We start from the raw sequence: 12,817 nt of genomic DNA, 5'->3' as shown, positions 1-12,817 counted from the left end.
CTAAGTTCCTTTTTATAAAATTGTCCTTATAACAGTTTTATATTTCCTTACTGATACCTCATATTAAGTAGAGCTTCTTAATTTTCTGTATTTTGCATATTTTATTAGTTGTAATCTTATTTATATTAAGCAAAAATATTTCTAACTCAATTTGTATTTATTTCTTGATAGGCCAGTGTTTATTTCTTTTTTTATCACCTTAGTAATATTTTGTAACTGTTTAATTCTGTGTAGTTTGATTTTCCATTAAAAAATTATGACAATACAACTAATAATAGGTCAAGTTTAGGAAATTATTTAGCCAACTGTGAACACTGACTACTGTAGGAATTGATGTATTACAGTTATTATCAAGTAATGTTTTTAAAAACCCTGACTTTTTTTTTTTGTTTTTCAATTATCCAAACAGTTCTCAACCTGGTCACACATTAAAAGTACCTGAGGAGCATTTAAAATTATCATTATCAGAGCCCCATCCCAGATCAATTGAATCCAAATCTCTGCATGTATTTGGCTTTTAAACATTAAAAGAAAAAAAATTTATCTGGGTGATTCTAAAGTGTGGCCAAGGTTGAAAATATTGACTTATTCCAAAGTTTGGTATCCTGACTCAAATAAAGTGCTTTGACTGTCCTTCCTCCTGCATCCATCATCAGTAAATCTAAGGATGGAAGTTGAGAATTCAGGATGAAGCGACTCAAAATCTGAAATCTACACACATTTCGTACTGTCACTTAGTTCTGATTAAATACCTATATCTGAATGTAAATTTTAAAAAATTCTCAAGATCTCTCCTGCAGCTATGTGTATGTATATGTGTATATATATATATATGCATATATGATTATACATTGCTATTCTCTATCTCTTGGGCTTTGTCAACTATTTGTTCTACTATAGAGCATTGAACATTTAGGGTCCTCATTTAATGCCTGATAAGTAGCCGTTAGAGTAGGAGTAAGTTGTAACAGTAATAGCTAATACTTACTTGATGCTTACTATGAGGAAGCACCTAACTAAATACTTTACATAAATGAGTTTTAGCCTTTCTATTTTTGAGGTACCTTTATTATCTCCATTTTATATGCTTCTAAGAAATGCCTCTATTGTATAATGTTTTAATGCTCTGTCTTTGAATTTCTTTTTTTTAAGGTGTACTTCCTTTTTTTTTTTTTATTATTAAATTCAGTTTTATTGAAATACATTCACACACCATACAATCATCCATGATATACAATCCACTGTCCACAGTATAATAACATAGTTATGCATTCATCACTACAATGTATCTCTGAACATTTTCCTTACATCAGAAAGAACCAGAACAAGAATAAAAAATAAAAGTGAAAAAAACACCCAAATCATCCCCCCATCCCACCCCATTTGTCCTTTAGTTTTTATCCCCATTCCTCCACTCATCCATACACTAGATAAAGGGGGTGTGATCCACAAGTTCTTCACAATCACACTGTCACCCCTTGTAATCTACATTATTATATAATTGTCTTCAGGAGTCCAGACTGCTGGGTTGGAGTTTGGTAGTTTCAGGTATTTACTTCTAGCTATTCCAATACATTAAAGCCTAAGAGGTGTTATCTATATAGTGCATAAGAATGTCCACCAGAGTGACCTCTCGACTCCATTTGGAATCTCTCAGCCACTGAAACTATTTCGTCTCATTTTGCATCCCCCTTTTGGTCAAGAAGATACTCTCGGTCCCATGATGCCGGGTCCGCATTCATCCCCGGGAGTCATACTCTGCGTTGCCAGGGAGATTTACACCCCTGGGAGTCGGATCCCACATAGGAGGGAGTCTGCCTTTGAATTTTACAGTCAGTGCAGAAATGGCCATTTTGAACATTTTTTTTTTTTTTTACAAAAGAGATAGAGAATTGATTATTATTCTACAATAATAATCACAATGAATAATATGGTGAATATATATTGAAATAAGTTATAAGGAAATATGTATCTGTAGAGACATACTGTTTCCATTCTTTTACCAAACAATAGTTTTTAAATTATATAAAAATATAAAAATAAATTTAAAAAGACAATACAACATATTTCTTTTTATGTCCTATAAGGAAATTGAGCATGTAAGAGAAGTAATTTATTCATTCTTATTTGTTCACATTTTTATTTCTACTCCTTTTAATTGATTTAATTTTCTTTTTTTTTTAATTGTCCTACTTTCTATTATACTTGATTTTTTAAATCCATACCAATTGTTCTCTGTGCAATACAAATGTGAAGTAAATGCATTAAATGACCAGTGCTATACTTCAATATGGACCTTAGGGAAATGTCCATATGTAATGTCCAGGCTGGGGTGCTCTTTTGTCTTTCCTTCCTCCCTCTCTCCCTCCTTTCCTTCCCTCTTCCCTTCTTTCCTCTAATTTATTCTTATTAAGCACCCACTTATATACCAGCTCTTTCTAAGCCTTGGGGATAGAGATTGGGTCCCTCCTTTCATGACACTAATTTCAAGTATTTAGGAAAGAACCATGAAGTTCTGTAGAAAATATCATCCAAAATAAGTATTTTTCTTTGATGAAAAAAAATATAACTAATTAGCCCATCTTTACCTTTTCTCACTGAGAGAAAGAATCATCTCTGTTCTAAATTTTCCAGCATCTGAGAGCATTCATGCTCCTAAAAGTGTTAATGAACATCACATAACAGATTGAGCTAATCAGTCAAAAGGTCTGAGATGGAGGCTATTCTCCCACCTAGAATTCACATATCACCAAACAGGTGGACTAGTCTCCTCAAAAGCAAAAATCACTAAGAATCAGACATTCAAGCAACTGGGTGCAGTATGACTATTTAAATTGTCGAATATTTCAACAAAACGGTCTTTATCAGTGTGGTATAGCTGCTGGCAAGTGGATTGGAAAGAATGGTCTCTCATGCATTGTAAGGATCAGAATTGTGTTTTTGGAATACCAGCTTTTGAGCAAATGCATTTCAAATTATAGATCACAAAGTTTTATCTAGTCAAACAGTGGTTATAGTTCCAAACAAAAGGTTAAACCCCACATAAATCCAATATAGTAAGGATTTTTGGCTTTTCTCCCACACACTTTGTTTTTCTCCCAGCAACTTCTGCTAATTTTTAAAAATACTAATACAAGTTTATTATGTGCCAGACACTGATCACAGAGCCTAGAACTGAGCCTAGAACTCTGAACTCTGATGTCAATGAACATCATTCAAGTAGCAGAGAAAAATTTTTTGAAACTTACACATTGTAATTAAACCCTCAAAGAGAAACGAATTTAGAAGGCAATACTTGAGGGTGGATTTATTCTAGAGAAGGTGGTTAGGGGCAAGTGCCTCTGAAAAGACATCATTTAAAACTAAAGGAAAAGGCATTGGCCCTATGAAGGGTGAAGGAAAGAGCATTCCAGATGTAGGAAATACAATGTGGAAAAGCCCTGAGTTGAGTGGGATCAAAGTTTGTTGAGTATGAGGATCTAAATGAAAACCAGTGTGGCTGGAGCAATGGGAAGAATGGCACCAGACTAAAGTAAGGCAGGAGGCAGACCACAAAAGTCATGGACTTATTTAATGGAGCAGAGGTGGCTAACCCAACCAGATTTACATTTTAAAAAGTTCACTTTAATCGCAGTGTGGACACGATGGAGGATGGAAGCCCTCAGTCCAATGACGAGATTGTATTCATCTTGATGAGGGCTGGGTACTGGACAGGGGAGATGGACAGAAGAGAGTGGGTTTGAGATATATTCTCAAGATCGAATTAACAGAACTGGCTGATGGAATAGGTAAAAGGGGAGAGGGAGTGATGTGATAAAGCGAGGAATCAAGACTGATTCCTGACTTGAGGACCTGAGTGGACGGTGATGCCATTTATTAAATGATGAAGATAGGCATGGGAGGAATTAAGAGCACAATATTTGACATATTAATTTTGTGGTAGCCGTAAATCATCAGTATGGACATGTAAATTAGGCAACTGGAAAAGAGAGTTTGTGTTCAAGGAAAATAAATTCAGGAACCAGCAATTTAAAGATGATATAACTAAAATTAGAAATGAAAAGATCACCTAAATAGAGTATACAAGGAAGAAAAGATGGCACAGCAACCTTTGTGTTCCTTAGGAACCTTTAGGCACAGTGCTCCAAAGAACCCCAGCCTTTATATGTTGGGTGGAGAAGCTAAAAGAATAGTACTGAGGAATTTAAGTGAGGAGAGTATGTCAAGCAGAAGGTTATGGTCAACCCTGTCGAACATTGCTGAGAGGTTAAGTTAGATGAGGACAGACTATTTCCACTGGATTTGTCAAAGGGGTGGTCACTAGGGACCAAGGAAGTTTCAGTGAGTGGTCTGGGCAGATGCAAGAATATAGTGGGTGGAGGACGGAATGGGATGACAGTTACTAAAGCTAACTCTTCTGAGAAGTTTTGCTATGAAAAAGAAGAGGAATGAGGTAGTAGCTGGAGGAGAAGTCTTGTTGTTGTTTTAGGTTATACTAGAGCATGCCTGTGTAATGATGGGATTATTCCAGTTAAAAGGTAGTGATAAACCAATTAAAAACAACAATCTGTGCGTTAAGTTGGAAACATTACTGAGGCTGAGAAATTATATTTATAATTATAATTACAGTGTCAAGGCCACACAGCTGATTTTGACAAGAAGCAATGTGCCTATCTCTGAAACTAAACTGCCCAACTTCGCTTGCTGCTGAACGTGACCATGGGAAACCTTTCTATCCAATGAGACATATAAATGGAAGTCTGCTGGAAATTTATTTGAATTATTTTTCTTCATAGACTTTTCCAATACAATATTTGACACAGACAAAAGAATATGTATGTAATGTAGGTAAGTTTTAAAGTATAATAATAGAATTAATACCTGTGACCCACCTATCCCAAGGATTAGAACATCACCGGCAACATCCAGATGCCTGTAAGTTCTTTGTCCATCCAACCACTTGTCATCTTCTGGAGGTAATGCTATATTGACTGTTGTGTTTATCATACCCTTGCTTTTTAGTCTTGCCTTAACAAAATATTATTTAGTTGGCTAGTTTTAAGTTTTATAAAAATGGAATTATGCTGGGTGTGTCCCTATAGGACTTGCTTATTTCACTGAAAATTATGTTTTGCAAGATACTCATATTGTTTATAGATGTACTTTATTCATTTTTTAAAATTTAATTTTATTGAGATTGTTCACATATCATACAATTATCCAAAGACCCAAAGTGCACAATCAATTGCCCACGGTACCATCATACAGCTGTGCATCTACCACCACAATTAATTTTTTTCAATTTTTAGAACATTTTCATTACTCCAGAAAAGAAAGACAAAAAAAGAAAACTCAGATCCTCCCATACCCCCAACCACACCCCCCTCCACTACTGATTCATAGTATTGGTATAGTACATTTGTTACTGCTGATGAAAGAATGTTAAAATACTATTAACTATAGGGCATAGTTTGCAATGGATATTTTTTTTCCCTATATACCCCTCTATTATTAACTTCAAATTACAGTGTCATACATTTGTTCTAGTTCATGAAAGAGATTTCTAATATTTGTACAGTTAATCATGGACATTGTCCACCACAAGATTCACTGTTTTATACATACCCAGCTTTTAACTTCCAACTTTCCATACGTGACTCTGAGCTTCCCCTTTCCACCACATTCACACACCATTCAGCACTGTTAGTTATTCTCACAATGTGCTACCATCACCTCTGTCCATTTCCAAAAGTTTAATTAAGTTCATCATAATTGAACATTCTGCTCATAATAAGCAACCGCTCCCCATTCTTTAGCCTTGTTCTATATCCTGGTAACTTATATTTCATGTCTATGAGTTTATAAATTATAATTAGCTCATGTCAGTGAGACCATGCAATATTTGTCCTTATGTATCTGAATTATTTCACTCAATATAGTACCCTCAAGGTTTCTTCATTAACCCATTTTTTTTAGATGGTTTTATTCACCCACCATACTTCCCATCCTAAGTAAACAATTGATGGCTCCCTGTATAGTCACATATTTATGTATTCACCATCATCATCACTATCTATATAAGGACATCTCTATTTCTTCTGCAAAGAAGGAGGAAAAGTCAAAGAAGGTAGAGAGACAAAAGAAAAAAAAAGAAGAAAGAAAGAAAGACAGAAAGAAAGAAAGAAAGAAAGAAAGAAAGAAAAAGAAAGAAAGAAAGAACATGACAGCTAAAAAGCAACAAAAGGAAAGACAGAATTAAACTAAAGTAGAATAAGAGTCATACAACATCACTGATGCCAAGAGTCCCATACCCCTCCCTTATGTCTCCCTATTATAGGCACTTAGCTTTGGTATATTGCCTTTGTTACATTAAATGAAGCACAATACAAAGTTTCTGTTAACTATAGTCTCTAGTTTGCACTGATTGTATTTTTTTTCCCCAATACCACCCTATTTTTAACACCTTGCAAGGTTGACATTCATTGGTTCTACCTCATGTAAAAACATATTTGTATGTTTTATCACAATTGTTGAGCACTGTAGGTTTCACTGAGTTGTACAGTCCCAGTCTTTATCTCTCCTCTTTCCTTCTGGTGTCCCACATGCTCCTAACCTTCCTCTTTCAACCATACTCTCAGTCATCTTTGTTCAGTGTACTTATATTGCTGTGCTACCATAACCCAATATTGTGTTCCAAACCTCTTACTCCTGTCTTTTTCTATCTGTCTGTAATACTCACTTTAGTATTTCCCGTAAAGTGGGTATCTTGTTCACAAACTCTCACTCTCTGTTTGTCAGAGAATATTTTAAACTCTCCCTCATATTTGAAGAACAGTTTTGCTGGATATAGGATTTTTGGTTGGTGGTTTTTCTCTTTCAATATCTTAAATATATCACACCACTTCCTTCTTGCCTCTATGGTTCTGAGAAATCCACACATAGTCTTAACAAGCATCCTTTGTATGTGATGGATCACTTTTCTCTTGCTGCTCTCAGGATTCTCTCTTTGTCTTTGATATTTGATAAACTGATTATTAAGTGTCTTGGTGTAGATCTGTTCATATCTATTCTGCTTGGGCTATACTGCACTTCTTGGATCTGTAATTTTATGTCTTTCATAAGAAATGGGAAATTTTCATTGATTATTTCCTCTATTATTGCTTGTGCCCCTTTTCCCTTCACTTCTCTTTCTGGGACACCCCTGACATGTACATTTATGTGCTTCATTTTGGCATTCAATTCCCTGAGACACTGCTCATATTTTTCCATTGTTTTCCCTATCTGTTCTTTTGTGTGTAGGATTTCACGTCTTGTTCTCCAGTTCCTGAGTGTTTTCTTCTGCCTCTTCAGATCTGCTGTTGTATGTCTCCATTGTGTTTTTCATCTCTTGTGTTGTGCCTTTCATTTCCATAGATTCTGCCAGTTGTTTTTTCAAACTTTCGATTCCTACCTTATGTTCACCCAGTGTTTTCTTTATAGCCTTCATCTCTTTTGCCATATCTCTCCTGAACTTTTTGATTTGGTTATTGATTTGATTTAGCGTATTTCTTTGAAAATCTTTAATAGATTGTTTTATTAAAGTGAAACAATATCTCAACTGTATCTTGATTGAGGTGTAAGTTTGTTCCTTTGATTGGGCCATATCTTCATTTTTCCTAGCGTAGATTGTAGTTTTCTGTTGTCTAGGCATCTGGTTTCCTTGGTTACCCCAATCAGATTTTCTCAGACCAGAATGGGTTCAGATCTCAGAATGGGGTTATATTCAGTTTCAAGTCTCCCTGCAGGTGTGTCTTAGAGATTGACAGACTTTCCTTTGAGGTCTTTAGCTGCTCTGCTTTTCCTAACCTGCCCAGCAGGTGGCACCTGTCATCCTGTTGCTCCTGATTGGTGTAAAGAGGTGTGGTCCCTTTAGTTTCTGTTTTGGCTGTTTTCCCCCAGGCTCTGGGGTCTGGTTCTGAAGGGAAGACTGGTAGTAGAGCTGGGGCCCCACCTCCTTACTCTTAGGAAAGATTCACCCCCTAGTGAGTTATCATCTGTGTTTGAATAGCTCCTTTGTTTCTCTGACTCTGTTATCTCCACCCCTGTCTGGATCACAGCACTGCAAATTGAAAATGGCTGAGGCTCTCTCCACTGAGCCCCTCAGGTTGAGAGAGAGAAAAAGGGACAGAAAGTCCCCTTTCAGAGCCAGCCCACAGCCCCCAGTTTCACTCACCAGCCAGAGGTAACAGCTGGTCTTCTGGGCTTCCCCTCCCGGGACACTGGTTCTTTAAGGTCAGTCATCACTAAAAGCCTCCGTCTGCTTGTTAGGGGTTTGTAGGTTGTATTCAGCAGTCCAGATCTGTTAATTAAATCCCCAGCTGGAGCTGGGCTGAGCTATACTCGCTTGGTCAGAGAGTGCTGCTTACTACCACAGCAAGGTTTTGCAGCTCAGCCTGCCATGGGGAGAGGGGGCTCCCAGTGTGTTTCTCCAGTTTTTACTTACAGATTTTATGCTGCAATCTCAGGCATTCCTCGGAATCCAGGTTGGTGTATGATGTGTGGAGTTACGGTTGTCCCCAGCAGTTTTTCCAAATTATTTTCTAGTTTTTCCCAGTTGTTTATTAGTTGCTCCAGGGGACTAACTAAATTCCACTCCTTTCTATGCTCCCATCTTGCCCCCTTCTACTTTATTCATTTTTGCCACTATGAGATATTCCATTGAGTGAACAAGTCACCATTTATTTATCCATTCTCCCATTGGGCAGAATGTTTCCAGTTTTCTCACTATTAAAAACTGCAACAGCGGTCATTCTTGTAAATGTCTCATGGCATGCGTATGTAAAAAGTGTCTCTAAAGTACATGCCCAGTAGTGCATTTTATGTGAATTTGGAAGTTTACATTTACAACATTATGCAATATTGCTTTCAAAATTGGTGGTTTACATACCCACCACCATTGATCCATATCCTCTATAACACTTGTATTGTCAGACCTCTTAATTCTTGCAACTCTAATGAGAATCTGACAATGGTCAAAATATGCATCTTTATTATTAATGCTATTACTAATAAGGATGAGCATATTTTCATATTTTTAATCACCTTACATGACTTATCTTTTGCAAAATGCCTTTTCATGACTTCTGTATATTTTTCTACTGGATTGTATATCTTTATAAAAATTGATATATTGGGGGTCTTTTATATTCTGGATATTAATCCTCTGTTGGTTATTTGTATGGGGATTATCTCCTCCTGATATGGATTGCCTTTTTCCATTCTTATTATATCTTTTATGAAGAGAAGTTCTTCATTTTAATTTGTGTGTTTAGTTTTTTTCTAAAAAAAAATGGTTCATTTTTTGGGTATTCTTTAATAAAAAGTTTCTCTAATTAAAAAAAAAACAGGAATAAATGATGCAAGTAGGAGGGGGTAATTGTAAGAGCCAAGTCCTTGAGAAGAGGGGACAAGATTCTAAGCAAAAGTGAAAGAGTTGACTGAAAGATGTTTTCCCTGATTAAACAATAGGGAAGGATAAAATGAGTGTAAAAGTAGACTGGTTTTAGATCAGATGATATGGAGATGGGATTTTGGTTCTGAAAGCTTCCTTTTTCTAAATAAAATTTGAGGTGAGAACATAAGCTAATAGGAGGAGACTAAATGGTGTGTGGAAATATGCGAAGAGAGGGAAGATACCAAATATTCAAAGCAGAGAGAATCTACTAGAGAAACAGTAGGGTTGCCTGGCGGTGCTAGTGTGAGGTTTATAATCATAAACAAAGCAAAACTGGTCAGCTCAGTAGTGTCATCTTTGATTTTAAAATAATAATAATAATGGATGTGAGGGGAGCTGTCCTTGAGCTTTGTTGCCCCAATGCTCCCCACAGTGGGTCTGGCTGACCTGGCTGGCCGTGCTGCCGTCACCTTCCTCCCAGTTTTATTCTTATCATACTCATGCAAAGAGGAAAGCATTTCCAGGGAAAGGAGGCCTGTTTTCTCTGTCAACAGTATATGCATGGCTAGTTTCACCAACTAGAAATTCTGAGGAAGTTCCCCAGGTCCAATTGGAGACTCTGACATAGTCAAGCCGAACAGCAACAATAACAGAAAAGGAAAGAGAATTGTATGTGACTTGATAGAATCATGAAATCCACAGAATGTTCGAGATGGAGAGGTCTGTAAAAATCATCAATTCCAACACCTGCATTTTACAGAAGAGAAAATAGACTAGGAAGGGCCTGATCTGAATTTCCCGTTAGTTATTTGTAGCATTGTGGCAAGAATCCAGTCTAGATAACTTATCTGAAAACTAGCACAGAGCCTGGCTTCTGGGAAAACCTAAATAAATGTTATTTTCTATCCTTTGTTCTTTCCCAGTGTTCTTACCATGTGGTGAGAGAATCAGTCAATGGAAATGCGTTAATGCTGTAATCTTGTGACCAGTCTGAGTGACTACAGCTAAATGGATGTTTAGGCATTATTACCAATGGTAAGGTCTGCCAAAATGAGTGATTAGTCATGCCGCAGTCTTGACCTAAATAGCAAATTAGGCACAGAGCTGGGATGAAAACTCCGACACCTGTGCCTCTCAGGCCTCAGGCTGCCTCTCTCCCTTGTGCTTTATTGCCGTTTACCAACCCTGTGGGAATGGGCATCTTCCCAATATAAGGGAAGCTATTTATAACGACAGCTTTCTAAACAGCCAAAAAGAAAGGGCAGGAAAAGGGCCTGGTTTCTCTCCCCTCTGGTAACTTTGACAAAGCAGAGTTTAAAGAAACTTGTGTCTAACAGCTGTCATGGTCTGTCAGCATGCAACAATCTGTGGATCTTGGCTTAGAAATACATTTTCCCCAATTCCAGCTTTCTAGAGAAAGAGGATAAGACAACCTTAAAAATAATAGAAAAGAAAAACAGTCAGTTTTATAAATGTACCCAATGAAAACTAATGATTTAGAACAAAATTGAAAAAAAAACAATGTAAAAAAAAACGAATAAGGAAGAAAAAGAGAAGTATTGAGATAAAAACATTTTCTGTTGGTTTTGGCAAAAGTCCCAAATGAGTTTTTCTAAGTTGACCTTCCCTATCTAGCCTCTCAAATATTTTCACTATATGAAGTTGTTTGGAAGTGATCTGGTTAATAATAAGGGCAAAGAAGGGCCAAATTAAATGTCAAAATTGTATCAAAGATTCAAATAAGAATTCATTTGATAATTCAAGGGAGCAAAAAAAGAAAAAAGGTTATTTCTAGCAAAGTATCCTATTGTTCTAAAATTTGAAAAGTTAATAAGGGAACAAAGAGCAGAGAAATGCATCTCAAAAGCTTCATGCGCATTCTCCAAAAATACTTTTCCATAACCTTCCAATTCCATCTGCAGTACTTGCAGCAGAAGTTACAGGGCTCACTGACCCCAGGAAGTTCTTTTACCTTGCCTGCACGGTTTAGTACATGGCCTCAGAGAAGCAAAACAGCTCAGCAACAGTAACAAAATTAGTTGATGATGAAAGCAAAAATGAGGTAAAAATGACAGCAGGAGAGCTGAAGTGAATGATTAGCCAGAGGCAAAAGAAGTGAAGTTAAAAACCAGAGTCCAGGTAATGAACAAGATGGATACTATCTCAGATAAAAAGAATATCAGTGCACTGGGATAGCCAGTAAGACTGTAGATCGATCGAGTCAGACTTCCACTTGGAAGCTGAATGACCTCGGGTAAGTATCTCCACCCCTTCAAGGTTTGATTCGTTGTTCATATAATAGGAATAAAGATACCTACCACATAAAGGCATCCTGAGAGTTAAGTAGTGCAGTCTATGAAAAGTACTTAGAACAAACAATGCCAACATATATATTAAGTGCTCAAAAATTGCAGCTACTCATTACTACTCATTATTCAACAGATTTCCTCATTTTCCTCATTTTCAGTCATGGGGATGGTTATTTAGGAACTTATTTTGAAGAAACAGCACCTAGGTTGAAGAATTGAATAGGCATCTTTTTTTATAATTGCAATAAAAATGTAGTATGAAAATGTAATATGGATCAAACCCTATATTTTGAAACTTTGCCACATAAAACTTGTTAAACCCTTAAAATCTGGATGTGTAGGAGGAATTGTACTTGTAAGTGTTATTCATAAAAAAAGTGTAAGACGGTAAAATAGTCTTTGAATATGCAGTGAACATTATCAGCAAGATGCAAAAGGAGTGTCAAGATTGAGAGCTTCTTAAGGAAAATCCAATTCCCTGATACTCAGAAATATGGGGGCACTGCCATTCTCTGATGTGTTGATTTTTGTTTCTGACACAGACACATGCATTTAATGTCTGCCTCTACCCTTTATGAAAATATGAATATCTCCCTGCACCAAATATCCCTGTAGAAACCTAATTTAATATGGCCTAGCTGCTTGACTGGGAGAGAATCAGTCTCCTCAAGCCAGACTCACCTTTAAGTTGTCTTCTTGGTGACAGCTCTGAAACGATTTTAGGGAGCTCATTTTACTTTGGTGCATAGTATATTAAGAGAAGCCAGCCTTTGGAAAAACAATTTGGCAATACTGTATGTGTGAATAACTTGAAAACTGTTCACGTGCTTTGATCTGGTCACTTCCTTTTTGGGATCAATGCTGATGCAAACTGCCTGAAATTGCCACTTGGATATCTGAATCTCTCTAGGCTCCTTGAACATAAAATGTCCAAAACTCGATTATTACCCCAACCAGCTCCCTCAACAATCTTCCTCATCTGAGACAATGACAACTCCATTCTGCCAGTTGCTTAGGTCCAAAATTAAAGAGTCCTTGACTCCTCTCTTTCTTTCATACTCCCTATCAAATTTAT

This window comes from Choloepus didactylus, chromosome 3, assembly GCF_015220235.1.
Source record: "Choloepus didactylus isolate mChoDid1 chromosome 3, mChoDid1.pri, whole genome shotgun sequence".
NCBI classification, from domain to species: Eukaryota; Metazoa; Chordata; class Mammalia; order Pilosa; family Megalonychidae; genus Choloepus; species Choloepus didactylus.
This window is presented reverse-complemented; position numbering follows the sequence as displayed.